Genomic DNA, 24,743 nt, shown 5'->3' with positions numbered 1-24,743 from the left:
AAATAAAAAAAGGGAAGGGGGACGCCTGGGTGGCTCAGTTGGTTAAGCTTCCTAACTCTCAGCTTCGGCTCAGGTCATGATCTCATGGTTTGTGAGTTAGAGCCCTGTGCCGGGCTTTGCGCTGATGGCGCTGAGCCCGCTTGGGATTTCACTCTCCCCTTCTCTCTACCCCTCCCCAGCTAGCTTGCTCTCTCTCTCTCTCTCTCTCTCAAAATAAATTTAAAAAAATGCAAAACAAAACAAACACACAAAAACCAAACAAACAAAAAACACAACAACTTATTTTGGAATGATTTTAGAGTTACAGAAAAGTTGCAGATATGACAGAGCTGCCATATTCGATTCACCCAGCTTCCCCTAAGATTAACAGAACCATTGCAGATGTGTCAAAACGAAGAAATTATCTTTGGTAAAAAAAACTAAACCGGAGATTTCATTTGGATTTTACCATTTTTCCATTAATTCTCTTTTCTGTTCCAGGACCCAATCCAAGATTCCCCGATTCCACTTAATTCAAAGACTTTTAAAAATTCCTTCCTTGGGCACCTGGGTGGCTCAGTCGGTTAAGCGTCCGACTTCAGCTCAGGTCATCTCACGGTTCTTGAGTTGGAGCCCTCCATCGGGCTTGGGCTCAGTGTTGATAGATTCTGTGTCTACCTCTTTCTCTGCCCCACCCATTTGCATTCTGTCTCTCTCTCCGCTTCCCATCCATCCCCCAACATCAATAGCCCACTCTGAAGGTAAAAACGTCATTTCAGAACAGAATGGAAGTTACCAACACAGATAATATGAAATAGGAAAAACTGTTAGGGATTAAAGGAAATTTGACAAAAAATGAAATCAATGACATCTTTACACAGGAAAGATGCATGCACGCTCACACACACACACACACACACACACACACACACACACAATGTTCACAAAAACAACTTGGCTTGAGGTGCTGCTTCCACTACGGAAGAGAAAAGAAATTCAAGCAGACCCGCTTCTGCTTCTTCCATCTTGCCGGCAAGGAATAAATCCCTTTAATTTCTCTTCTCCAAATACCTCTACCACCCCAAGGAGCCAAGCCAAAATCCCCTGAACGCCCAACTCATCCTCAAAACAAAATGCTGGCAAAATCATCTGGGCTGTGGAAGAGGAAAGAAGGATGATTCATCCTCTTTCCTAGATTTTCACTAAGAACTCTAAGCGTTAGGACAGTATTCCATTATGTCACAACAACCTTTATAAAGGCACTTGACCAAAATTAGTCATAACTTGCTTCTGTTACATGTATGACCTGCATTCTAAGCCTCCATCTCCTAAAATTCCAAAATCTGCAACAACCTTGATAAATGTTGATTTCTAGAGGGGCGCCTGGCTGGCTTAGTCAGAAAGGCCTGCGAACTCTTGATCCCGGGATTGTGAGTTTTGAGTCCCACGTTGGGTGTAGAGATTACTAAAAAAATTAAATAAATAGGGGTGCCTGGTAGCTCAGTGTGTTGAGCAACTGACTCTTGATTTCAGCTCAGGTCATGATCTCACGGTTTGTGGGTCGGAGCCCCGCGTCGGGCTCTATGCTGACAGTGCAGAGCCTGCTCAGGGTTCTCCCTCTCTCCTTCTCTCTGTTCCTCTCCTCCTTGTTCTTTCTCTCTCTCTCTCAAAATAAATATACTTAAAAAAAACTTTTTTAAAGAAAAGAATAAACAAATAAAAAAATTTTTTAAATGGATTTCTAGAATCAAGGATGAATCCTATGCAGAAATCACTGCAATGTCAATGAAAACTGGCAATTTTTTCTACAACTAAAACACAATTGTTAACAATGGTTATCCCTGGAAGGCAGAATTTAAGGAATATTTTAAACTTTCCTTTATTATTTCTGCTATTGAGGGCTATTTGTCAAACAGTCATCAAATACATCAAGGAGCATGGTCCTATGCCAGAGTTAGAAGAGACAAGAAAACAAAAAAACAAACTCTCTTGTGGAGCGTATAGTGTAGATCTGCACTCCCCAATACCCTGGCCATTGACAGTTTCTTCAAAATTAAATAAAACTTAAAATTCAGTTTCTCGGTCCCACTATCTACATTTCAAGTAGAAACTTAACAGTACAGCAAGTTCTATTAGACAAGGCTGATCTGCAAAGAAGCCCTGATGCTAATTCAGACCTTGGAAATAGGGAGGAATGGAGAAGGTTTCTGGAAAGACAAATATATATTTGAAATGGGTATTAAAGTGAGCATTCCAGGCCAACTGATGGCAGACAGCACATGCCACGGACCTTCCCTGCATCATACAACACCAAAATTTCCAGGGCAATTCCCCAAAAACCAAAAAGCAAAATACTTTAAGGAAGCATTATAAAAACGAATTGGGTGATAGGCTTTGATTTATATTTTGCTGAAATAAACTTAGATGAAAATACCTAAAATGAGGAAACCAGATGATAAACTCCAAAAAGGATCTCACTAAAAACGAGGAAGGAAAACAGAACTGGAATTAACTGCCAGATCATTCTGGAAATCTTTAACAGGTAAGCCAAACTAAGGATCAAGGGGACAAACCAAAGAATTCGCTATGCTCATCCAAATACCTTTCAGTGGGAGAAATATTTCCCGATAATCGAGGTCAATATGTGAATCGAAGGTGATTAACCCCAGAGAGAGAGAGAGAGAGAGAGAGAGAGAGAGAGCGCACGCACACACATACAAAACCAGCCCAGTAGACAGCTGTATAACAATTTGGTACTTTGGGAGGTGGGAGGGGTAATCTTCTTTTTTCTGAATGTTCCTACATTACCTAGCATGTGCTGCCTCAATTTCTTCATACATAAAATGGATACAAGGAAAGTATCTATTTCTGAGGGCTATTATGAGGATTCTTTGAGTTAAAAGATATAAAGCACACAGAACAATGTTTGGTACATAGGAAAGGACTAAGGAAGCAAAGGCTACTATTATTGCAGAAGCTTCTGAGGACCCAGCTTCACTTGGTGGAAAGGAAACGGATTTCCCCAGGGGTGAGCCCAGAGGGAGGAGGGATGCTGTACTGACTGTATTAGGAGGGGCGGTTTGAAAAGTCCAATCCAGGGGCACCTGGCTGGCTCAGTCAGTCAAGCGTCCAACTTGATACTAGCTCAGGTCATGATCTCGTGGTTATGAGACTGAGCCCTGTACCGGGCTCCATGCTGAGCACGTAGGATGCTTGGGTCTCTCTCGGTCTTGGTCTCGGTCTCTCTCTCTCTCTCTCTCTCTCACTCTCTCTCACATAAAAAAACTAAAAAAAAAAAAAAAAAAAGCCCAATCCATTCCAGGTTGAGGAAGCTTTGTAGACACCTTCCAACCATGTCCTATGGGCTATGACAACGCCCAAAGCCAAGGAGGGGACAAGTGCTAGAACTTTGGATTTAGCTTTAGGATTTAGCTGTGGACCCCTGATACGCTGGTTTAGTATTATCAGTGTTCAATTTTTTTTTTTTCAAAAATCTCTCTGGTCTGCCCAGCTAGACTACTCTATCCCTCATTCGGGCATTAATTAGGCGCCTGTGACAAGTCAGGCACTTTACAAGGCAATAGAAAAGCACTAAGGGTTTTCAAGCAAGGGAATGCAAGTCAGGTTTTTGTTTAGTGACTTGCAGAGAGAATAAACGAGAGAGGAAATTATGTAGAGAAGGATACCTTGCAAGAGACTTCTACCGTCAAGCACATTACCTTACTTTTTGGATTTCCCAACGGCATACACTGTGGATTTCACTTGACTGGCTCCCAACGAATATTTGACTTCCCTGTGAGAACCCCTAGCAATTTAGCATTTACTATATGACAGACATTTCATTCTTTACCTCAGCTTCTCACAATAACCCAGTGAAGCAGATACCGGTACCTTTAGTTTACACACGAGAAAACTTAAAGAAGGCTCAGGGAAGTCAAACAGCTTGTTTAAGGTGACAGAATAAATGGAGAAGTGGGATATGAATTTACGTCTGGCTGTCTAAATACCTATCCACACATTACTGGTGCTGGCCTGGGGCAAAGTCTTCCCCAGTCTACGTAAAAATGAGATTTAGAAACATATACCTACACATGTCCATATAAGGCTGCCAACTTCCTTGAGAAGGCTACCTTTGATTTCGATACTAGATCCCATTTTTTATAAAATAATAGTGAGGAAGGTTTTTCATTCTTTTTTTTTAATGCCCTCCTTGGCAAAACTACAAATTACAAAATTTGTATGTCTCTTCCCTCCACCACTTTCCTTTTTTTTTTTTAAGTTTATTTATTTATTTATTTGGAGAGAGAGAGGAGAGAGAGAGCACGTACACATGAGTGGGGTAGAGGCAGAAAGAGGGAGAGAGAATTTCAAGCACGCTCCATGCTGTCAGCGCAGAGCCCGATGTGGGGCTCGAACTCACAAACTGTGAGATCAGGCCCCAAGCTGAGATCAAGTCAGCACTCAGGCGCCCCTCCCACTATCATTTTCAACTGGTCTATAAAAGCCAAGTCCGGGAACCACTACACTAATAATGACATTTACATAGCACTCACCATGACCCAAGCATTATTTTAAGCTTCTTAAATATACCACCCCTTTTAACTGCACAGTGACTCGGGGAGTAAACACTACTATATTCCCCTTTTTATAGATGAGGTGCCTGAGGCACTAAAGTTTGAGTCTTGTCTGAGGGCGCAGAGCTGGCCAGAGGTAGGACTGGGGACTTGAAGGGAGGCCTATGCCTCTCGGTGAGAATACCTGAGGCCGCAGTCCTAACATTGTGAAAGCAAACAGACCTCGACCACTGCTATTTGGCCTATGACCTATAACATTTAGATGTGTGAGACACTTACTGATAAGACCCGAAAACTGACTGCTACCTGGGGGCAAGTTACAAGATAACACATCAGTAGCAGTCGTTGCTCTACAGAGTCAAAATGCCAGCATGCTGCCCTTGTAGCCCTCTTACGTGGCGGTTACCTGAACGGTTTAATTGACCAAATTGTTCTCTTTCATTCCCCTGAGAAAACTGAAAGGCTTTCCAACCTTAAAGAGTTTGCACATTCATCTTGGCATTCAGTTCTCAAAAGAAATCTAGAATTAGAACACAAAAGCCTTTGTGGTAGGTAGAGTACGTACCCAGGCTCATTTTATAGACAAGAATTTAAATGAAAATAAATGACTTGTCCAAGGTAACAAAGTTGGTGAGAAGCAAAATGAAAACTGACGGCAGAGAGGGTTCTGTACGTGGCTTGAGGAATCCTAAGAATGAAAGGACTGAAAGACGGCAGAGACTACTTTTTCCTGGTTTCTATCTAAAACATATACCTTTAGGGAGCACCTGGGTGGCTCAAGTCAGTTAGGCGTCTGACTCTTGATTTTGACTCAGGTCATGATCTCACGGTTCATGAGACCGAGCCCTTCGTGAGGCTCTGCGCTGACAGCATAGAACCTACTTGGGATTCTCTCTCTCCCTCTCTCTGCCCACCCCTCACCTCCCTCTCCCTCTCTGCCTCCCCCTGCCCCTGCACTGACTCGAGTACGCGCTCCTCTCAAAAATAAAGTTAAAAAAAACTAATAAAGTAAAATAAAACATAAGATAAAATGTATGCCTTTAATTCAACAAATACTGTGTTCCTACTGACAGGTTCTAGGATATATGCGCCCAGTGGGTTAACAGAATAAATGGGAGAATAGAAAAAAAAACTCCTGTGGTGCTTCCAAACCTATTTTGCAATTTCTTCCTGCTGTCTGAATATAAACCCCCTCACATTTCAATTGAACCTCAGGTCTTCCAGTATTCTCTCTCATGAAAGAATGACCAGTAAATAAATGTGTGTGTGCAAATGTCTTATTAATTAACAATAAAAACAAGGTAAAAATTTAAATCTCCAAATTATTCCTTATTCAAGATAAAATATGAACTTGGACCATATTCTTAAGTTCTTTCTTACCATAAGATGAAATCTATCTTCCTCGTCTACCTATTCTTGTGTTGAAATGTTTGGTCACACTTCTCTAAGATAAGATCAGGAAAAATCAGGCCACTGACCTTCTCAATTTTTTACTTTCTGGTACAGAAACAGCATGTTCCTTGTTTCACCTGTAAGGGAAGAATTGCTTTTGTTTTAATAAATGGCATATAAACTCTCGCAGGGAGGAAGAGACGTGTTTTGTAGAACTAGTACTCTCAGCAGCGTGGACACCCAAATATTGGTTGAATGGGAAGGAAAAAGGAAAAATAAAACCTGTTTCCCTGTATCTCTATCCTCTGGAGCTACAAACCTATAGGTTTATTCCTTCTTCTGCTTAATAGCCCTAAATTATTTAAATCTTAAAAAATTTTGGTTCATAGAAGGAAAGATATAACTAATGTCATGTCCATTCTTGATTTTGGCCAAGAAAAAGGGAAAATAATATATGAATGGCTTCTCTTTTTAAAAAAAATTTTTTTAAGTTTATTTATTTTTGAGGCAGAGAGAAAGGCAGAGCATGAACAGGGGAAGGGCAGAGAGAGGGAGACACAGAATCCGAAGCAGGCTCCAGGCTCTGAGCTGTCAGCACAGAGCCTGACGCGGGGCTCGAACTCACGGACCATGAGATCATGACCTGAGCCAAAGCCAGATGTTCAAACGACTGAGCCACCAAGTGCCCCTTCTCTCTCTTAAAACAAGCATCGGGGGACGCCCTGCTGAAAAGAGAACTAATGGATTAGCTATGTGATCAGCCACAAAGCAGACTTCAGTTCTCTTCTCTGGGGTACACTCAATTCTTTTTTTTTTTTTTAAATGTTTTATTTTAGTTTTTTGAGAGAAGAGAGAGAGAGAGAGAGAGAGAGACAGAGACAGAGACAGAGACGGCATGAGTGGGGGAGGAGCAGAGAGAGAGGGAGACACGGAATCCGAAGCAGGCTCCAGGCTCCGAGCTGTCAGCACAGAGCCCGACGTGGGGCTCAAACCCATGAACCGTGAGATCATGACCTGAGCCAAAGTCAGACACCTAACCGACTGAGCCACCCAGGCTCTATAAAGTGAGAACTACAGCTCTGAACCATGCTACCTCAGGAACCTACTAGCTGTGTGACCTTGGGCAAGTCCCTTCTAAAAGCCTCAGTTCCCAGGCTACAAAATACCACCTACCTCAGAGAACTGTTGTGAGGATAGGAGGGGAACACTCTGCAGTCTCCTGGTACAAAATAAGCATATTGTTATCAAATGCTAATGCAGCTAATAACTAATTCAATTATTATTCTAAGAAAGGGCGACTGCTTTAACCTTCAAAGGAACTAGAATCCAGCAGATATCACTATGACTAATTTCTTGGTTTTCAGCTCAATTTTTCCTTCATGTGTTTATAACACCAAACATAATACAACCATACGGAAGTAAACAAAAAAAAAACCTTATCCTTTTGTTTAAAAATAGTAGGAAAAAATTTTTACTCAAAATTCTACAACACAGAGATAAATACAAACAGCACTTTGGCATGTTTCTTTTAGTTTTTCCATATATATTTTAAAATAACTGGGATCATACTGTTTATAGTTCTATATCCCACTTTTTTCTCATACTTAATTTTATTTTGTGTGTACTTTCCCATGTCAAGAATTCTCCAAAAAACATCCTTTTTAAATGACTCCGTATTTTTCCATAAAGCAACCGTTTCTCTAAGGTTAAAACATTTATTTACTGTTTGTTTTTTTTTTTCCAACGTTTATTCATTTTTGGGACAGAGAGAGACAGAGCATGAACGGGCGAGGGGCAGAGAGAGAGGGAGACACAGAATCGGAAACAGGCTCCAGGCTCTGAGCCATCAGCCCAGAGCCCGACGCGGGGCTCGAACTCACGGACCGTGAGATCGTGACCTGGTTGAAGTCGGACGCTTAACCGACTGCGCCACCCAGGCGCCCCGACTGTTTATTTTTTATACACATCACTAGAGTCAGTATCTCTGTGTACAATCTTGGTCCTCATCTCTATTTCTTGGTCCATACACAATCTGTATGTTGATCAAGGATTTTATGTCACTTAAAACATTGCCAAAATGCTTTTTAGAAAGTTCACACCAGTTTTTGTGTCTGACAGTCCTGATCGCAGTGACTACTACCTATTTCCTTTTAATTCCCAGCAAACAGAGACCCAAAACCTCTGGAATTACAATACAAATGGGGAAGATCTGTTATTAAAAGAATGCTTTCATCACTTGTGGTAATTTGTACCAGGTCACTATTATTCCATTCTCGCTCTCTCTTTTTTTATGTTTACCTATTTATTGGGGGGGGGGGGAGGGGGGGAGGAGCAAACAGAGAGAGGGGGAGAGAATCCCAAGCAGTCTCCGTGCTGTCTGTGCAGTCCAATGTGGGGCTCAGTTTCACGAACACTGAGATCATGACCTGAGCCTAAATCAAGGGTCAGCCAACAAACTTGGAAAAGCTACAAATATCACTCAATACAATTCACTTTCTATATTAACGTCAGGACTTAAATGCCTCTCAAATAATTTTCAACTTATTAAGAAGTGTATGGATAAGGAAATGATGCCCCATTATATGAAAAAGCTGTGTAGACAATATGTAGAAAATTCAGAAATGTAAACTTTAAGTTTTATGTACTTGTCTACACATAAGTTGTACCTTAATTCTTTTAATAAAAAAAATTTAGAGAGTCTGTACACAAGAAAACATATGTATTCCTTGTATTCACACAGAACATGAAATGCTAACTATTTTAGCTAATGCTGCCATTTTTAAGCCTTTATGGCTGCTGGCTAATGCTGGGCATATGCCAACAGTGGAGACTCACTGCCTGAGCACTGAGAGGACTTTTTCCCTTTTCCTCATTTACCAAAAGTTTTATCTGCATTCCTCTGGTGACTGACCAATCAGAGGAAGAAATCTCCTAGAAGTCAGCAACATTCAAAAAGTATTCAATTATTTCAGGCCATTACAAATGGTACCACAAAAGCAGCATCCGCCACCCTTCTACCTACAAACTTAACGTATCTGGAAAATAAAGACCTAGTGATACTTTTATCACCAACCATTCAAGTACACTAATCCCAGTGAAATAATTCCCTTGAAGTGAAAGCCACTCTAGTTAAAGATGCAGATTTCGAGAATCTAATAATCTTGTATTCATGCAGTACTGGCTTTCATTTGTACACAATCAATTTGCTACCGAACAAAGAATCCTTTTTAATTGCCCATGGCAATTAACGGTCATCATTTTCTTTTGTCTTATTCCTAAGAACTACAGGCTACAATAGATGAAGCCAGGATTTTGACCTTTCTTTTAAATGGAGACAGGGAGAAGTACAATGCAACCTTTTTTTTTTTTTTTTTAATTTTTTACACTTCAGGAAGCTATAAGTTGCAGCTAGCCAACATACTTTTACCCCAACATTATTTTTTTTTATTTTTTTTTTCAACGTTTTTTATTTATTTCTGGGACAGAGAGAGACAGAGCATGAACGGGGGAGGGGCAGAGAGAGAGGGAGACACAGAATCGGAAACAGGCTCCAGGCTCTGAGCCATCAGCCCAGAGCCCGACGCGGGGCTCGAACTCACGGACCGCGAGATCGTGACCTGGCTGAAGTCGGACGCTTAACTGACTGCGCCACCCAGGCGCCCCTACCCCAACATTATTTAATAACTTTTTGAATCGTGTTTTTGAAAAAAGCATTGTAGAGAGTGCCACACAAATAAGGGGCAAGGTGTAGTTTTATCTGTAAGTTTCTAGTTGCCTAGAGTGTTTTCTCTTGAAAATTGTCAATCAGGAACCACTCAGATACTTTCCTACTTACCAAAGAAAATACAGCTTAAAGGAATCATTACATGACCAAACATGTCTTTCTTCTTTCCTTTGGACTACTTTACTCATATACAGTTTTGTTTGTTATACCCGGGTTTGCATCCAGGTCAGAATTCAACCGCTCAACTTTGTCAACATGCTGGCTAGAATGACAAGCTGGTACTTGGAGCTATAGATTCTTTTTCAAAGTAGTGTGACACAGAACCTACTGTGTGCTCAGTAGTCTCTGAATATGGAAGCCTTTAAGACTGTTAATATGGGGCTGCCTCTCAAATGCAGAAATTTATCAGAACAGTCTATTCAACACTTGCTTCCCTCACCCAGTTTATATTATTATATAGAGAGTTAACCGTTCACAACTATAAATTCCTTAAGGGGATGAACTATAGCTTCTTCTTACATCCCAGAAACACAAGGCAGACTAATAAAATAAACACGGATTTTAAAATTAGACAGACATAGCTCTCGACTTATTAGCTGTGTAACTCTGGCCAAGACACTTATGACACAGTATGTATATATACATGAGGATTAAATGCTGACCAGGAGGGCATGCCCTCTGAGAGTTTAAAGCCTAAAAATGGCCATTATATTTGGTGCACATCTCTCCACCCACCTACCGCGCAGATAAAAACAAAAAGGCTTTGGCACCTGTTGGGTTCAATCAACATATATGTAGCAGGGGGCCTACTAGTACAAGGTTATTTTGCTAGGTGTGATGGGAAATAAAAGATACATGAGGGTCCCCACCCTTAAGGAGTTTACTATCGGGAGAAAGGAAACAATCAAGCATCATTAGCTAAAAGAAAGCAGAATGGGAACCAATGAGTACAATCCCCTCATCTTTCCAACGGAGAAACCTTAGCCCAGAGAAGTGAAAACGATTTGTCGAAAGTCACACAGCTAGTAAGCAGCAGAGTCAGGGCTAGGACCCGAGTTTCTTCATTATCAACTCAACATTCTTTATGCCATAGGAAGCTGCCTCTCAATTTGTTCAAATTTGCCAAGTGCAAATATTACCATAACGACCATTTTCCAATAATAATGCAGAGACACTAGAAGAACAAAAAAGGTATGAAATACCACAGATACACCATGCAACAGTCACAACTGCCACAAATTTCATAAAATGAAAACGCTCATTTCAATAAAGGAAGATGAAGGAGATAGGCAAGTCTGGCTATTTTCAACTAAAGTAAATACTACTTTCCTGTGATGATGGCTCATGGCTGAAAAGTACCTGGTTCTCTGCTAATATATCAACTTAATGGTGTCTCCCAACCCCAAAGAAGCAAATAAATGAAAATCAGACTGCCAGATGCCGAAAGTTATTTTCAAGAATTCTTCATAGATGAAGCCTCATTAAAGCACTGTATCAAAAATTAAATAAAAATAAACTTTCAGGAAGATGAACATGAATGATTTGTTTGCGCTTCTTAATACCAGCAATTCAAGTACTATTCAGACATGGCTATTTGAGAGCCTAGGTCAACAATGACTCAGCTTGAAAGATTCCATATTGCTTTTAAAAGCCGTGTACGGTTTTAAGTTATGTAGTCAATACAATCTGGATGCCACTCTCCCCCAAAATTATAAACTCTAATTTTCACATGAACGGCTGAAAAAGAGATAGTGTTTATGTTTGAAAAAGTATACGACAAAGGCAATCCAATTCGTTTTACTGCATCTCCCAGAGAAAGGGCCCTTCCTTACCCCCCAATTCCAGGCTACAGGATTTGATGTAGGGGAGGGAAAGTGGTGGGGGTGGGATGAAGACCAGCACCAAGAGTCCAGTCCCAATACCAGCTCTAACTTGGTATGTGGTCCAGGACAACAAGAATCTAAAATCAGAGCTGGACCGCACACTAGACTTCAGACTAGGAATGTGAAGCCCAGAGAAGTGAAGTGATTTGTTCACGGTTCCCACTAATTAGGTTAAGGCCTAGACCAGAAGGTCTGCTGCCTGTATTTCCAATACGCCTTCAATTATGACAGGAAGCCTGTCACCATGCCCTGTGCGAGTTCATTTTCCCATCTGTAAATAAGGAGGCTAGACTAGGCACGGGTTTTCAAACTGTGTTGTCCAAACCCAAGGGATTTCTGCTAATCGCTTTCCCTCTTCAAGCAAAGACTCCTCCAAGTTTATGTATTTCATGTAGTGTGAAAAAGAAATTTTACACAACTAGACTAGATGATCAATAAAACGTCACACTGGCTGGGTAAATTAAGACACCCAGGTGGGGAATGACAACAGTCAAGGCAGATCACAGGAAGGCCCTGCAGGTGGCTTAACACCTCTCAGAAGGCCCTCCACCTCGCAGACTGAAGATGTGAGAGCAGAGCCTAGAGGGAGATGGACAAACACTCTCACCTCATCAATCTCCAACTGTATTGACTTCATGTGTCTCCTCATCACATAAGAGACCACAGAAACACCTGAGAGGCTACAGTTTACAGTCATCTGTGAAACCCTCGCTCCTCCCAGATTGTCCTTTGCCAAAAGTTACCATCAGGCCAAAGGATCTGCACGTGGACAACTTCTTCCATGTAACCTGTATCAAGAAGAATGACTTTTGGGGCACCTGGGTGGCGCAGTCGGTTAAGCATCCGACTTCAGCCAGGTCACGATCTCGCGGTCCGTGGGTTCGAGCCCCGCGTCGGGCTCTGGGCTGATGGCTCAGAGCCTGGAGCCTGTTTCTGATCCTGTGTCTCCCTCTCTCTCTCTGCCCCTCCCTGGTTCATGCTCTGTCTCTCTCTGTCCCAAAAAAAATAAATAAACGTTGAAAAAAAAAAATTAAAAAAAAAAAAAGAATGACTTTTCTGATTTTTTTTTATTGTCCTACATGCTTTGGCCTTAATCGTGCCAAGAAAAAAAGAGAAAATAGGCAAGGGAAGGGAGAAATGGTCAAAAGGATAGTTCAAAAAGAAAAACAGCAAGGGAAGAACTTTGATCAGACTAGTATTACAAGAATTTTCTAGGCACTGCAGGAGACCTTAAGACGTGTTACTAGGCTGAAAACAGTCATCCACCGCCATCTCCTGCTCCCCATCCCATTCCCAACTGGCACATTAACTGTTCCAGAAGGCCAAGGCTACCACCTCAGATTTCTGTAGCACCCAATTCCATCATGAAAGCAAACCCTGACACCGAGGTTGGAGCCTTTGCTACCATCAGAGAAATCTGACAATCTCTGTAACATCAATTACCAGTTTAGGAAGACAAATCAGCTTTGTTCTTCTGTCTCTTCTCTTCCTATCATGTAAACTTAGGGTTTGGGCATGGAGAAACTTTCTATGCTGCCAGTGATGTCAAAACTCTGAAACACAAGTTTAACCAATGCTGCACACACAGTTGTTTTAATTCTTAATTAGCTATCGCTTCCCCATTAAGAATAAAAAACAACTATTTATACCAACGTGGAAAACAAATTCTAAAATAAATCCAGAGAATGAATCATAATTCACAAGGCCAAAATTAAAAAATGAATGGAAACCAACAACAGGAAGATGAACCAAAATTCAAGTCAATAATGGTGAAGACACGTGCTATAGGTAATTAAAATTGCCAGACTCTGCTTGGCAGAAAATTTAAGACCTAAGAGGTCAGAAGCTAAAGAACCAAATGGATGTACCATCTAGCCCCCCTCACTGTATCATGTACAAATGTCCTAACTTTTGATGAGTCAATAGTCCAATTCTGCAGATAACAGTGAATGCTTTTTTATTTCAAGTGTTCTCGTAGAACTATTTCTAAATAAGTGCTGAAGTAAACAAAGTTTGAGCAGAGCTCAGTTAAGAAATAAAAGTCCTTCCAGTAAATGCTCCTCCACAGCTGGATGGCTGCTTTAATATGCAATTGCCCTAGGCCACAGGGATTAAAAGAAAAAAAAAAAAAAATCAGGCTTTTGATTTACTTAAGAAATAAAATAAATAAACCCATAACATGCAAAGGTTCCCGCTCCCAAATTAAGGACAGAAAATGGTTAGATGGCTTTTCTGTAAAACACACCTCTTTCTCTGAGTAAATTTCCTGAACCCCACTCCCAACATAAGCTCACTAAAGAAAAAGCTTGAGAAAAGGTAAAGGTAATAATTTCTCAGGTAATAAGACCAAAAATCCAATCGTATCAGTCAGTTCCTGGCACTCTTTTCTCACTCTACCAAATCAGGTCACTCACAAGGCTTGGGGAATGTCAGGGCCCACCCACAGACTCCTTGTACACCACTGAGTCCCCCACCCCCACCCCGCCCCCCCTCCAGCATGGATCTGCCCGGAGGCATTCAGCTCCGGTGGCTGGGAGCTGCCTGCAACACCAGAGGGCAGAAATCTGAGTGACACTTGGCACTCTCTCTTTCAACAAACAACCGCAACGGGCTTTCCAAACTCAGGCCTTAATTATTTTGAAGACCAGGAAGCCAGAGCCTTCCTGGGGCAGAGGTGAAAAGAAATAAGCCCACCCTCCCAAAGGTCACACAGCAAACCCGAAGCCATTAGGGAAGGCAAGACCGCAGCCTTGGGTTGCAAGTCTGCAGCCCCAGAGCAGTAAACACCAAATGTGGCCATAACCCCTGGTGGGACTGGGGAGAACTTGAGAACCAGCATTTCCCCAGCCAGAGGTAAAACAAAAATTAGACTGTCATGGGGGGGGGGGGGGGGCAAAAAAGCACACTTGTAAGTTCTCCCAAGGGGGTGCTGGCTTGGAGGTGGAGGTGGGGAAAGGGTACAACCGTCTCTTTACAATAGCTCAGAGAAGGAGGAAGGGAAAGTAGGAGGGGGAAAAAAAAAAAAAAAACCTGTGAGCTGCTGCACTCTCCTGTTCTGAAGGACACAAAGCTGCAAAGCCCAGGGATCTGAAGCGGCTAGGGAGTGAGACAGGAGTGAGAAAAATAAAGGTGCGGGGGAGGGTAACGGAAAGAGACCTGCCCCCTCACCACCACGAACCTTGGCAGAAGTAGGGGAAATGGGGCAGACATTCCCAGACTCCGGAGAGCAACAACCAGCCAACCACCCCCCATCTAGTCTACCCAGGTCTCACAGGATCCTTGGGGATAAAACCCTGAGGGTCGGGGTGCTGAGTGAATCTTCGGTCTAAACCGCAGTCTAGAGAACCCTGGATCCAACCTAGCCCCTTCCCCTCCAAAGCTGAGTACTGGAGGCTAGAGGAAGACAAGACTGAAACGGGGAGCACTCAGTGGGGATGGGTGGGTCAAGGGTGGGGAGCTGGGAAAAAAGCAAGCCTGACAGGAACCAAACGGGAAGAGAAGGCGCGTGGCAGGACACAAGGGGAAAGAACAGGTGAGAAAAGTCAAGGTAGAACAGAATCGGGAAGCGGGCATCAAAAGAGAGGGAGAATCCATCCAACCACTGACATGGCTCCAAGAGGGAGCTGGGGGGTGGGGAGGCAGCCGATGATCAGAAAGAATGGTTGAGAAGACATCTCTACCACTGGGCAGAACTGGGGGAAGAACTCAAGAAGGAGGTAAAAAGCAGGACAAAGGAGAGAGAATACATGAAAGGAGAAATTGGAGGTCGAGGCCGGAATCAAAATGGTGGGGGGAAGAGGAGGTCAGGTGGAAAACTTAAGTATTGAGAGGCAACACGGGTGGGAGGCACTTACAGAGAGACCAGGATTAAAGAGAACCACTCCAAGAGGGGAGCAGCAATAGGAAAGTTAAAATGAGTCAAAGAAAAAAAAAAAAAAAAAAGGGGGGGGGGCAAGTGGACAGCTCCAAAAGGGGCAGAGCTGGGAGGAAAACGTTACAGCGGATGGGGCAGAACTGAAAGAGCAGGTGCAAAAAGGATTCGGGGCAGGCCTGCGAGATGCAGCAGAATGGGAAGGAAAGAGGGTGATGGATCAGAGAAGTTATCAAAGACTTAGGGAGGTAAACGGCAAGTCTCAGAAGGGCCAAAATGGAGAGAGGAGAGGACTCAGAGCGAAGAGGAGGCTGGAAGCAGGTCTCAAGCAGAGAAGAACTGAAGGGGAAACAGGTCGAAGAAAGACGGAGCGAATGAACGAGACAGCTCAGCAGTGCCAAGGAGGAGGTGGGGTGGAAAGGAAACCGCAGGAACGCCGGACAGAACTGGGGCCTGCAGGGCAGCACCGAGGCTGCGGACAGGCTGAGTTAGAGAGGTCAGAGAAATGAATGGCAGAACCGAGAGCTGCAGGGTCCCAGAAGGGGGAGGAGGCTGCTTCGTGGAAGGCAGAGTCGGGGAAAGCGAGCAGGTAAGAGGGCACAGCAAGATCTGAGATTGGGCAAAGGGCAGATCGGGAAGGTAGAAAGGTCTGGAAGAGTGGGGAAAAGGCGGGGGGGGGGGGGGGGGGCCCCTCTGAACGGCAAATGGGAGCCAGATCTGCGAAGGGGAAGAGGCAAGCATGGTGCATCCCAGTCCGAGAGGGGGCAGGGGACTGAACTGAGGCATGGAAGGGTCGGAGAGGCAAGGGGCATCCGGGAGATGCACGGGGTTCCGCGAGTGGGCAGTAGGGCCCAAGGAGGTGGAATTAAGTCCAAGGAGAAGACCTAGGGTCAGCAGTGCCAAGACGAACAAGGTCTCAGATGGATCTGGAAGGAGGTGGAACTGCAGGTCTTAGAGGGACAGTTCCTGGGGGTGCAAGAGAGGACGGGTAACAGGAGACGGGTCAAAGAAGGGAACAGATCAAGGGTGGTGTGAGTGGAATCGAAGAAGGAGCAGGACGGACACGAATCTCAAAGTGAAGGTCCAGAATTAAGGGATGCAGAAATGCAGAAGGGTCACTGAGGAGGTGGGTCGCTAGAGGACCGCAGAGTCCAGGGGGGGCGAAGGGCACTACTGACGGGCGGAAAAGGGAAGGGGGAGGCGCAGAATTGGGAGAAGAGTGGCTTAAGTGAGGAGGGGGTGGCCGAGGCGGGCACCGAGATCCCAAATGGGTCGGAAGGTGGGGGCAGACGCGGGGACAGCAGGGCTGGGGCGAGCAGGGGCAGGTCCGAAGGGCAAGCGGGCCCCGTGGGCCGGGCCGCTGCGCGAAGCAGCGGGGCCGGCGGGGCCCGGGGGGCTGGGGGGCCGCTCCCTCCCCTCCCCCTCCGGCTCCTCCATTGTTCGCGGGCTCCGGGCCCCGCCGTCCCCGCCTCCCCTTGGACCCCGCAGCGGGGCGGCGCCCGGCCTCGCCGCCGGGGCCCGCGAGCTCGCGCACTCACCAGCTGGGCGCCCTCAGCGCGGCTCCGGCCTCCAGGATCCCAGCAGAGGCGACGGCGGCCCCGGCGCCATGTTCTGCTGCTCCTCGTCCAGCGGCGGCTGAGGCGGCGGCGGCGGCGGCGGCGGCTCCGGCGGCGGGGGGCCGGGCGGACCCTCCCTCGCGGGCTCCCTCCTCCGCCTCCTCCACCTCCTCCTCCCGCCGCGCCGCGGCTCTCCCTCGGGGCGGGGGGGCGGGGAGGGGAAGGGGGGAGGGGCGGGAACCAGGGGGAGGGCGGACCAGCCTCGCTCGCTCGCTCCCTCCCTCCCTCGCAATGGCGGCGGCGGCGCCTCCTTCCTGCGGCCGCCGCTCCCGCCGCGCGCGCCCCTCGCCAAATGCGCGTGCGTGGCACGCGGACCGTTGCAGGAGGATAACGGCCCCTGGGCGCGCGCCGCAAGGGGATAACCGGCGCCAGGCAGGAGATGAGGCGAGGGCGTCTACGCACCCGTGGGGCTCTGTGCCACTACCGCGGCCTCTGGCTGGGAACGGGCGCGGAGGCCATAGTGCGCGTGCGCCCCAAAGAAATGCCGCTACTGCGGTGGCTGCGACGCGAGACGGCACCAGGCAGCCTGCGACCGGGCTGAGGGAACGGGGTGGGCAAGTGCGCGTGCGCGGGAGGGGCTGCCTAGCGCGAGACGGAGGGAGTGGCCCGCGGGAGTCGCGCGCGGCCTTGCGCGCGCCAGAAGCAGCCGATCCCCTCCTTGCGGGGGCTCGTGGAGAAAGCAGGAGGGGAGAGACATGGCCCGGCTTTGGGGGCGGGGGCGAAGGGCGCGATCCCGCTCGCGCGGGACCTGACCAGCCAATGGGAGGCAAGGGGAGGTGGGTTTGCCGCGCAAGCCTCAGCCCCTGGAATAACGGAGGAGGAGAGAGGGAGCGACGTAACGTGGGGCAGCGGGGAGGGGCTGAGGAGCAGAGAGGACACCCAGCGAGGGAGTTGATTGGGGAACACGAGGAGGCGTGGCCCGCCTCACCCCAATCCAGGCCGGGCAATTTGTCGTTCCGGAAGAAGGGGCAGGGCTGGGGAGCGCGTGCTCCTTCCCTCGGCGGTGATGAAAATCTGCAGGCAACGCGCTGGTGGATACGAATTGCTTGGGATTCTGTGTTCGACCGATGCCCGGGAGAGGGACGAGGGTACGCTCCTGCGTACAGCCCTGACCTCCAAGTCAGCGTTGTGCAAATGACTGCAAATCAAATGTCAGTTCCGGCCCGTGGAGGGTAACAGTAGTGATGGGAAGGGGGCACTGCGGTAACCCTTGAGTTTTTCTGAACCGAGGAGGGGTTCCTCTGGGATCCCTCCGGAAGTACGCGTCGTGGAAGATGAGCGTTCTGGGCATCCAGTCAGTATTTACGGAATGCATGAAGAAAGGCTGTTTCCTATTGCATTTTGCGTTTCTTTCTTCAGTCTCTTCGTCTACAAAATGGAATAATAATCGTACCTCCCTCATGGGGTTGCTGAGAGAATTAAATGAGCTGTATCGGTTAAGTACTAAAAACTACTGCTTTGCAAACGTTGATAAACAAAATTACATGCACTCAAGTTTTAAAACATCCCATTAAATAAAGGTTTTTTTGATTACCGATCAGAGTCGTTTCCCTCGACTTTTTTTAACTTGGCATTTTTATGCATATAATCTGATTTTTAGATGTGCATTACTTTCCTTTCATTTTGTTTTGTTTTTCCGAGTTTGTTTAACCAGTCAAGTGCGTGGCCCAGGTTTTCTTTAGGCTGTCATCGCGAACCTTGGTTCCTAAATTATTTTGAGATCACTTGAGGGAACACCGGATCCCCCCACCTCAAATTACTTAATACGTCTTTTTAACTCCCAATGCGATGTTCCAGGTCGTTCCATTCTTGGAAAGACTGTGAACTGACAGCACCCAGAATAGAGAAGACTGGGTTCACTCTGGACCTAGATGTCCTTCTCTCTGTCTTTTGGAGCCTGTCAATTCTACCTTTGTGCTTCGACTCTCAGCTTAAAACCACTTCCTCAGAGCAGCCTCCCAGATTTGGTCTGACTCATCCTTTGATGAAAACAGGTACTTTATGCTAGGTGACATTGTGTTAAACATTTTTTTTAATTTATCTAGAGAGAGAGAGGGCACCAGCGAGGGAAGGACAGAGAGAGAGAATCCCAAGCAGGCTCTGCACTATCAGCACAGAACCGTGAGATCATGACCTGCGACTAAACCAAGAGTCGGACGCTTAACTGACTGAGCCACCCAGGTACCCTATACTAGGTGATATTCTAAAGCACGTTAAGGGGCGCCTGGGTGGCGCAGTCGGTTAAGCGTCCGACTTCAGCCAGGTCACGATCTCGCAGTCCGTGAGTTCGAGCCCCGCGTGGGGGTCTGGGCTGATGGCTCAGAGCCTGGAGCCTGGAGCCTGTTTCAGATTCTGTGTCTCCCTCTCTCTCTGCCCCTCCCCCGTTCATGTTCTGTCTCTCTCTGTCCCAAAAATAAATAAAAACGTTGAAAAGAAAAAATTAAAAAAATAAATAAATAAAGCACGTTAAACATATGAACCCACCTAATCCTCAATATTTTATGAGTAGGTTATACAGTAAAACTTTGGTTTGCAAGCATAATTCATTCAGGAAACATGTTTGTAATCCAAAGCATGTATCAAAGCAAATTTCAAGAACCACTGGCTCAGTTGTGATCATGTGACGTTCAGTATCACATACTACTCACTCGTATTGCAAGACATCGCTCGTTTATCAAGTTAAAATTAGAAATGTTTGCTTGTCTTGCGGAACACTTGCAGAACAAGTTACTCACAATAAAAGGTTTTACGTAGGTGTCATTGTTGTACTAAGCCAAGACCCAGGAAGGTTATACAGCTAGTAAGTGGCAGACTTGAGATTCAAACCCAGATAATGGGGATCAGATGACTACAACTTATTACTTCTTTATAGCACTCCACCAGGGCTTGAAGTTCTGTATTGGCATCACCATTTTATGTGTGAGCCCTTTGAAGGCAGGGGCTCTGTCTGGCTAGTTCTGCAGTCTGGCAAATGGCCCACAATAAATACTAGTTAATAAATAAATGAATGAATCCCATGCTAAACAAAGGGGATGGCCGAAAAGACACAGTCCTGTCTAAGGACTAACTCTTACCCCTTTTTCAGACGCTAGCTCATATGACCCCCTCTTCCAGGAGGCTCTCCCTAAGACGCAGGCTTGGTCTGGTGCTTCCTCTAGCTTCTCACAGCCCCGTTGGGCCCTTCATCCAATCCCTGACCACCCTGGGTTGTCCCTGCCTGGTAACAGGTCTTTGTCTTCCATCAGACTGTGAACCCCCTGAGGGCAGGGCCAGGGCTATCTCAGTCACTGTCGACGTCTCCAGCACAGGTCCCAGCACAAGGCAGGGTCTCAGGCAGTGTTTTCCTTGAATGAACAATTGAACTATCAAGGAGGGTCTTCCCAGCTCCGCAATTCTTCCTTCCAGTTTGCCAGAGGGCCGGTGTTAGCAAGCCAACCACAGGAAGCAGGCTTCCCTGGGGGCAGCCGCCCCCTCACTGCCCTGCTAGCCTCCGCTCCAGGATAAATAAACAACCGAGTAAACAATTAGCTGACAGAGAGAGAAGTACCAACTGCTGGCCTGGGCCGCTGCCGAGATTTCCCAAGCATCTCCCAGAGGGGCTCCGAGGACTAGAACTCAGACCAGCCAGGGAGCCGGAGTAGGTACGAGGCAGGCGGAGCCCGGGGTTCTGGACCCCGCTCGTAGAGATACACAGCCAGAAAAATCCACTAAAGAGTTTTGCAAAGAGGTGAATGTGCTGGCGTATATTCTCTGTACATTCCTCAGAGTCTAAAAAAATCAGACAGAGGGCGGGGACCGGGTCTGCGATTGACTAAGAAGTCAGTGAGCTCACAGCGCCTCCTACAAACCGAACGGAGGAAGCTGCCGCCAGCTGATGCCGCCGGGAGGACAGAGAGCGGTGAACTCTTTCGCCATTGGTCGGCAGGGCAGCCAATCACGAGGAAGGAACGGGAGGCGGGGATGCTCGGATCCCCGCTCGGATTCACTGCTGGATCCCGTCTCCAGGCCAGCGGTTGAAACGAATTGGTCACGCACTTAAAGGCTCATGGAAGGATGGATAATGAAAGAACCTCTCAATTTCTACAGACTTCAAAAATGGAAATATAACATAGATACGGAGAAGTCCACAAATCACAAGGGTACATACAGCTCCATGAGTAATTCACAAGGAACACACCCCCTGTGGGGCGTATGGGTGGCTCAGTCCCTTGAGAGGCCAACTCCTGATTCCGGCTCAGGTCCTGATGTCGAGGTGGGTTAGAGTCCCGCGTCTCCGCTCATCACATTGCGGAACCTGCTTTGGATCCTCTGTCTCCCTCTCTCTGCCCCTCCTCTGCTCACGCTTGCTCTCTTTCTCTCTCAAAAACAAATAAACGTTAAAAAATGAAAATACACCCCTGTAACGTTCACCCAGGTAAACAGAATGTGACCAATCTCTCAGAAGCCTCCTGGTGACCCCTTCCAGTCACTCCCTCCCACGAGGAAAATCTTTATCCTGATTTCTATGGCCATAGATCAGTTTCGCCCGTTTTTACACTTTATAAAAACGGAATTATGCAACAAGTGGCCTCTTTTAATCAACCTTGTGAGATTCCTCCAGGATACTGTGTGTACTTATCGATCGTTCATTCTCAATGCTGTGTAGTATTCCACCATGTGGATGAAATACGATGTATGTAGCCATTCTATTGTCGTGAGCATCTAGGTAATTTCCACTTGGGGCTATTATGGGTAGTGCTGCTGTGACAGTCTAGAATACGTCTTTTGGTAAACATACGTATTCATTCCTGCTAGGTATGTACCCAAATGAAATTGCTGGTTACAGGGCGGGCATGTACTCACCTTCCCCAAAGTGAATGTACCAGTTTCCATCCCAGGAGTCAGGTGTAAGAATTTCAGCTGTCCCACCTTTTCCGTCTATTTAATTTAATTTTGGCCATTCTAATGGTTGTTCAATCGTATCCTTTTTAGTCTTAATTTGTCTTCCTCAGTGATTTATGAGGTTGGGCGTCTTTTCATAGGTATAAAGTCCATTTGAATAGCATCTTTGGTGAAGTGCTGTTCAAATATTTTGCCCATAGTTATATATCATAGATATGTTATATAACATATATTATATATATATATATAATATAACATATAATATATATAATACATAACAATGGGCAAAGTATATGTTATATAATATATATTATATGTTATATAATGTATATTATGTTATATAATATATATTAAATGTTATATAATATATATTGTATGTTACATAATATATGTTATATAATATATGTTATATGTTATATAATATATATATTATATTGCCCACTGTTATATATTATTTTCTTTAATTATTTAAAATTATGCAATACTACATGAATTTCTTGTCCTTGCAAAAAAATTAAAATACTCTAGATTAGGGGCGCCTGCCTGGGTGGCTCAGTTAGTTGAACTTCAGACTTCAGCTCAAGTCTGATCTCATGGTTCATGAGTTCAAGACCTGCCTCAGGCTCTGTGTGGATGACTCAGAGCCCAGAGCCTGCTTTGTATTCTGTGTCTCCTTTTCTCTGCACTCCCCTCCTCCCCCCCTTAAAAATAAAGAAATATTTTTTAAAAACCTCTAGATAATATTCAGTTTCCATGGAGAATCTAAACCCATCCCACTTACCTCTCCAGAAATGTGTTTGTTTTGTTTTGTTTTTCCCCCAGATCTCTCTACACGCTTACATGAACGTAGCATAGTATAGTGGCTTGAGGCATTGACTCTGGAGCTGGAAAGCCTGGACTAGAATCTCAACCCCACCATTTACACTAGCTGTGTGACATTGGGCAAGTTACTCAACTTCTCCGTACCTCAATTTCCTCATCTTTAAAATGGAGTTGATAATATTAATACCTACTGCACGGGGTTCTTTTGAGGTTTCAATAAGCGAATCGCTTAGAAAAATACCTGGAACAGGGGTGCTTGGGTGGCTCCGTCAGTTAAGCGTCCAACTCTTGATCTCAGCTCTTTTTTTTTTTTTTCCAACGTTTATTTATTTTTGGGATAGAGAGAGACAGAGCATGAACGGGGGAGGGGCAGAGAGAGAGGGAGACACGGAATCGGAAACAGGCTCCAGGCTCTGAGCCATCAGCCCAGAGCCTGACGCGGGGCTCGAACTCACGGAGCGCGAGATCGTGACCTGGCTGAAGTCGGACGCTTAACCGACTGCGCCACCCAGGCGCCCCTCAGCTCAGGTCTTAATCTCAGGGCCATGAGATCAAGGGCTGGCTCTGTGCTGGGCATGAAGCCTGCTAAAAGAAAGAGAGAGAACTACTTTCTGTCTCTATACATTTGCCTGTTCTAGGTACCTCATGTAAATGAAACCACACATTTGTCCATTTGTGTCTGGTTTATTTCACCCAGCATGATGGTTTCAAGTTTCCTCCACGTTGGTTGGGGGCGTGTATCAGGATTTCATTCCTTTTTAAGGTTGAGTAATGTTTCAGTGTATATATTACATCTTGTTTATCTATTTACTGGACATTTGGATTTGGGGCTATCGTGAATTGTGTTGCTAGGACCATTGATGCACAGGTATTTGAACCCCCTTTTCAGTCATTTGGAATATCTACTTAGACATAAAGTTGCCGTATCACGTAGTAATTCTACATTTAACTTTTTTGTGGAACTGCAAAACTGTTTCCCACAGGGCCTGCACGATTTTACATTCGCAATGTGCGAGGGTTCCAGTTTTCCGACATCCTTGCCAACCCTTGTCATTATTGTTTTGGCGGTGGTTGTTTTCTTTTGTTTTTGATAATAGCCATCCTAATGGTTGTGAGGTGGTATCTCGCTGTGGTTTCCATTTGCATATCCCTGAAGACTAGTGATGTTGAGCATATTTTCCTAGGCTTATTTGCCATTTGTCTCTCTTCTTTGGAGACATTACTCTGGGTATCAGTCTCTTACCAGATAGGGGCTTTGCAAATATTTTCTTCCATTCTATGGGTTGTCTTTTCACTGTCTTGACAGGGTCTTTTGGTGCACAAAAGTTTTTAATTTTGATGCTCAGCTTTTTTTTTTTTTCTTCTTGTGTTGCTTATGCGTTTGGTATCAGATATATCACATAACTTTTAAGAAGAAAAATGTGGGGGCGCCTGGGTGGTTCAGTGGGTTAAGCGTCTGACTCTTGATCTCAGCTCAGATGATCTCAGGATCATGAGTTCAAGCCCCATGTTGGGCGTGGAGCCTATTAAAAAAACCCAAATGGTGGCAGACATTACCTTAGCCCAGTGACCAAACTCACCAAAAGATCAAACTCAAATGAGACAAACTAGCATCACATGCCCCTCATGGGATACTCTGAGAAGAAACAGGATCATTCCTGTCATATTTCTGCCCCAAAATGTCAAACCTGGATCTCATCATGAGGAAACAGCAGACAAACCCAAATTAAGGGACATTTTGCAATATAACTGAAGTGGACTCTTCAAACTGTTCATGTCTTGGGGTGCCTGGATGGCTCAGTCATTTAAGCTTCTGACTCTTGATTTGGGCTCAGGTCATGATCTCTTGGTGGTGGGATCGAGCCCCGCCTTGGATTCCACATTGAGGGAGAAGCCTGCATAAGATTCTCCCTCCTTCTTCCCCTGCCCCACCCCGTTCACTCTCTTTCTCTCTAAAATAAAATAAAATAAAATAAAATAAAATAAAATAAAATAAAATAA

At 45.4% G+C, this 24,743-nt stretch overlaps 1 protein-coding gene and 1 long non-coding RNA gene across 4 annotated transcripts in view; one reads left to right on the top strand and one right to left on the bottom strand.

Moving 5' to 3' along the window:
* ARHGAP35 (Rho GTPase activating protein 35) overlaps positions 1-17,049 on the bottom strand; it is a 127,772-nt gene extending 110,723 nt beyond the window's left edge. For all 3 annotated transcript variants that reach the window (XR_005785276.1, XM_040457496.1, XM_040457497.1), the window contains exon 1: positions 16,962-17,049. The gene's annotated coding sequence lies outside the window, so the exon portion shown is untranslated. The remainder of the gene's footprint in view (positions 1-16,961) is intronic.
* Positions 17,050-21,035: 3,986 nt separating this feature from the next.
* The window catches only part of LOC121019042 (uncharacterized), a 4,745-nt gene continuing 1,037 nt past the window's right edge, over positions 21,036-24,743 (top strand). Inside the window, exon 1 of the long non-coding RNA XR_005785411.1 lies at positions 21,036-21,178. This is a non-coding gene — a long non-coding RNA (uncharacterized LOC121019042). The remainder of the gene's footprint in view (positions 21,179-24,743) is intronic.

This window comes from Herpailurus yagouaroundi, unplaced genomic scaffold, assembly GCF_014898765.1.
Source record: "Herpailurus yagouaroundi ecotype Mexico unplaced genomic scaffold, PumYag 220, whole genome shotgun sequence".
Taxonomy (NCBI): domain Eukaryota; kingdom Metazoa; phylum Chordata; class Mammalia; order Carnivora; family Felidae; genus Herpailurus; species Herpailurus yagouaroundi.
Note: the sequence above shows the minus strand (reverse complement) of the source record. Positions and strands in the feature narration are given on the sequence as shown.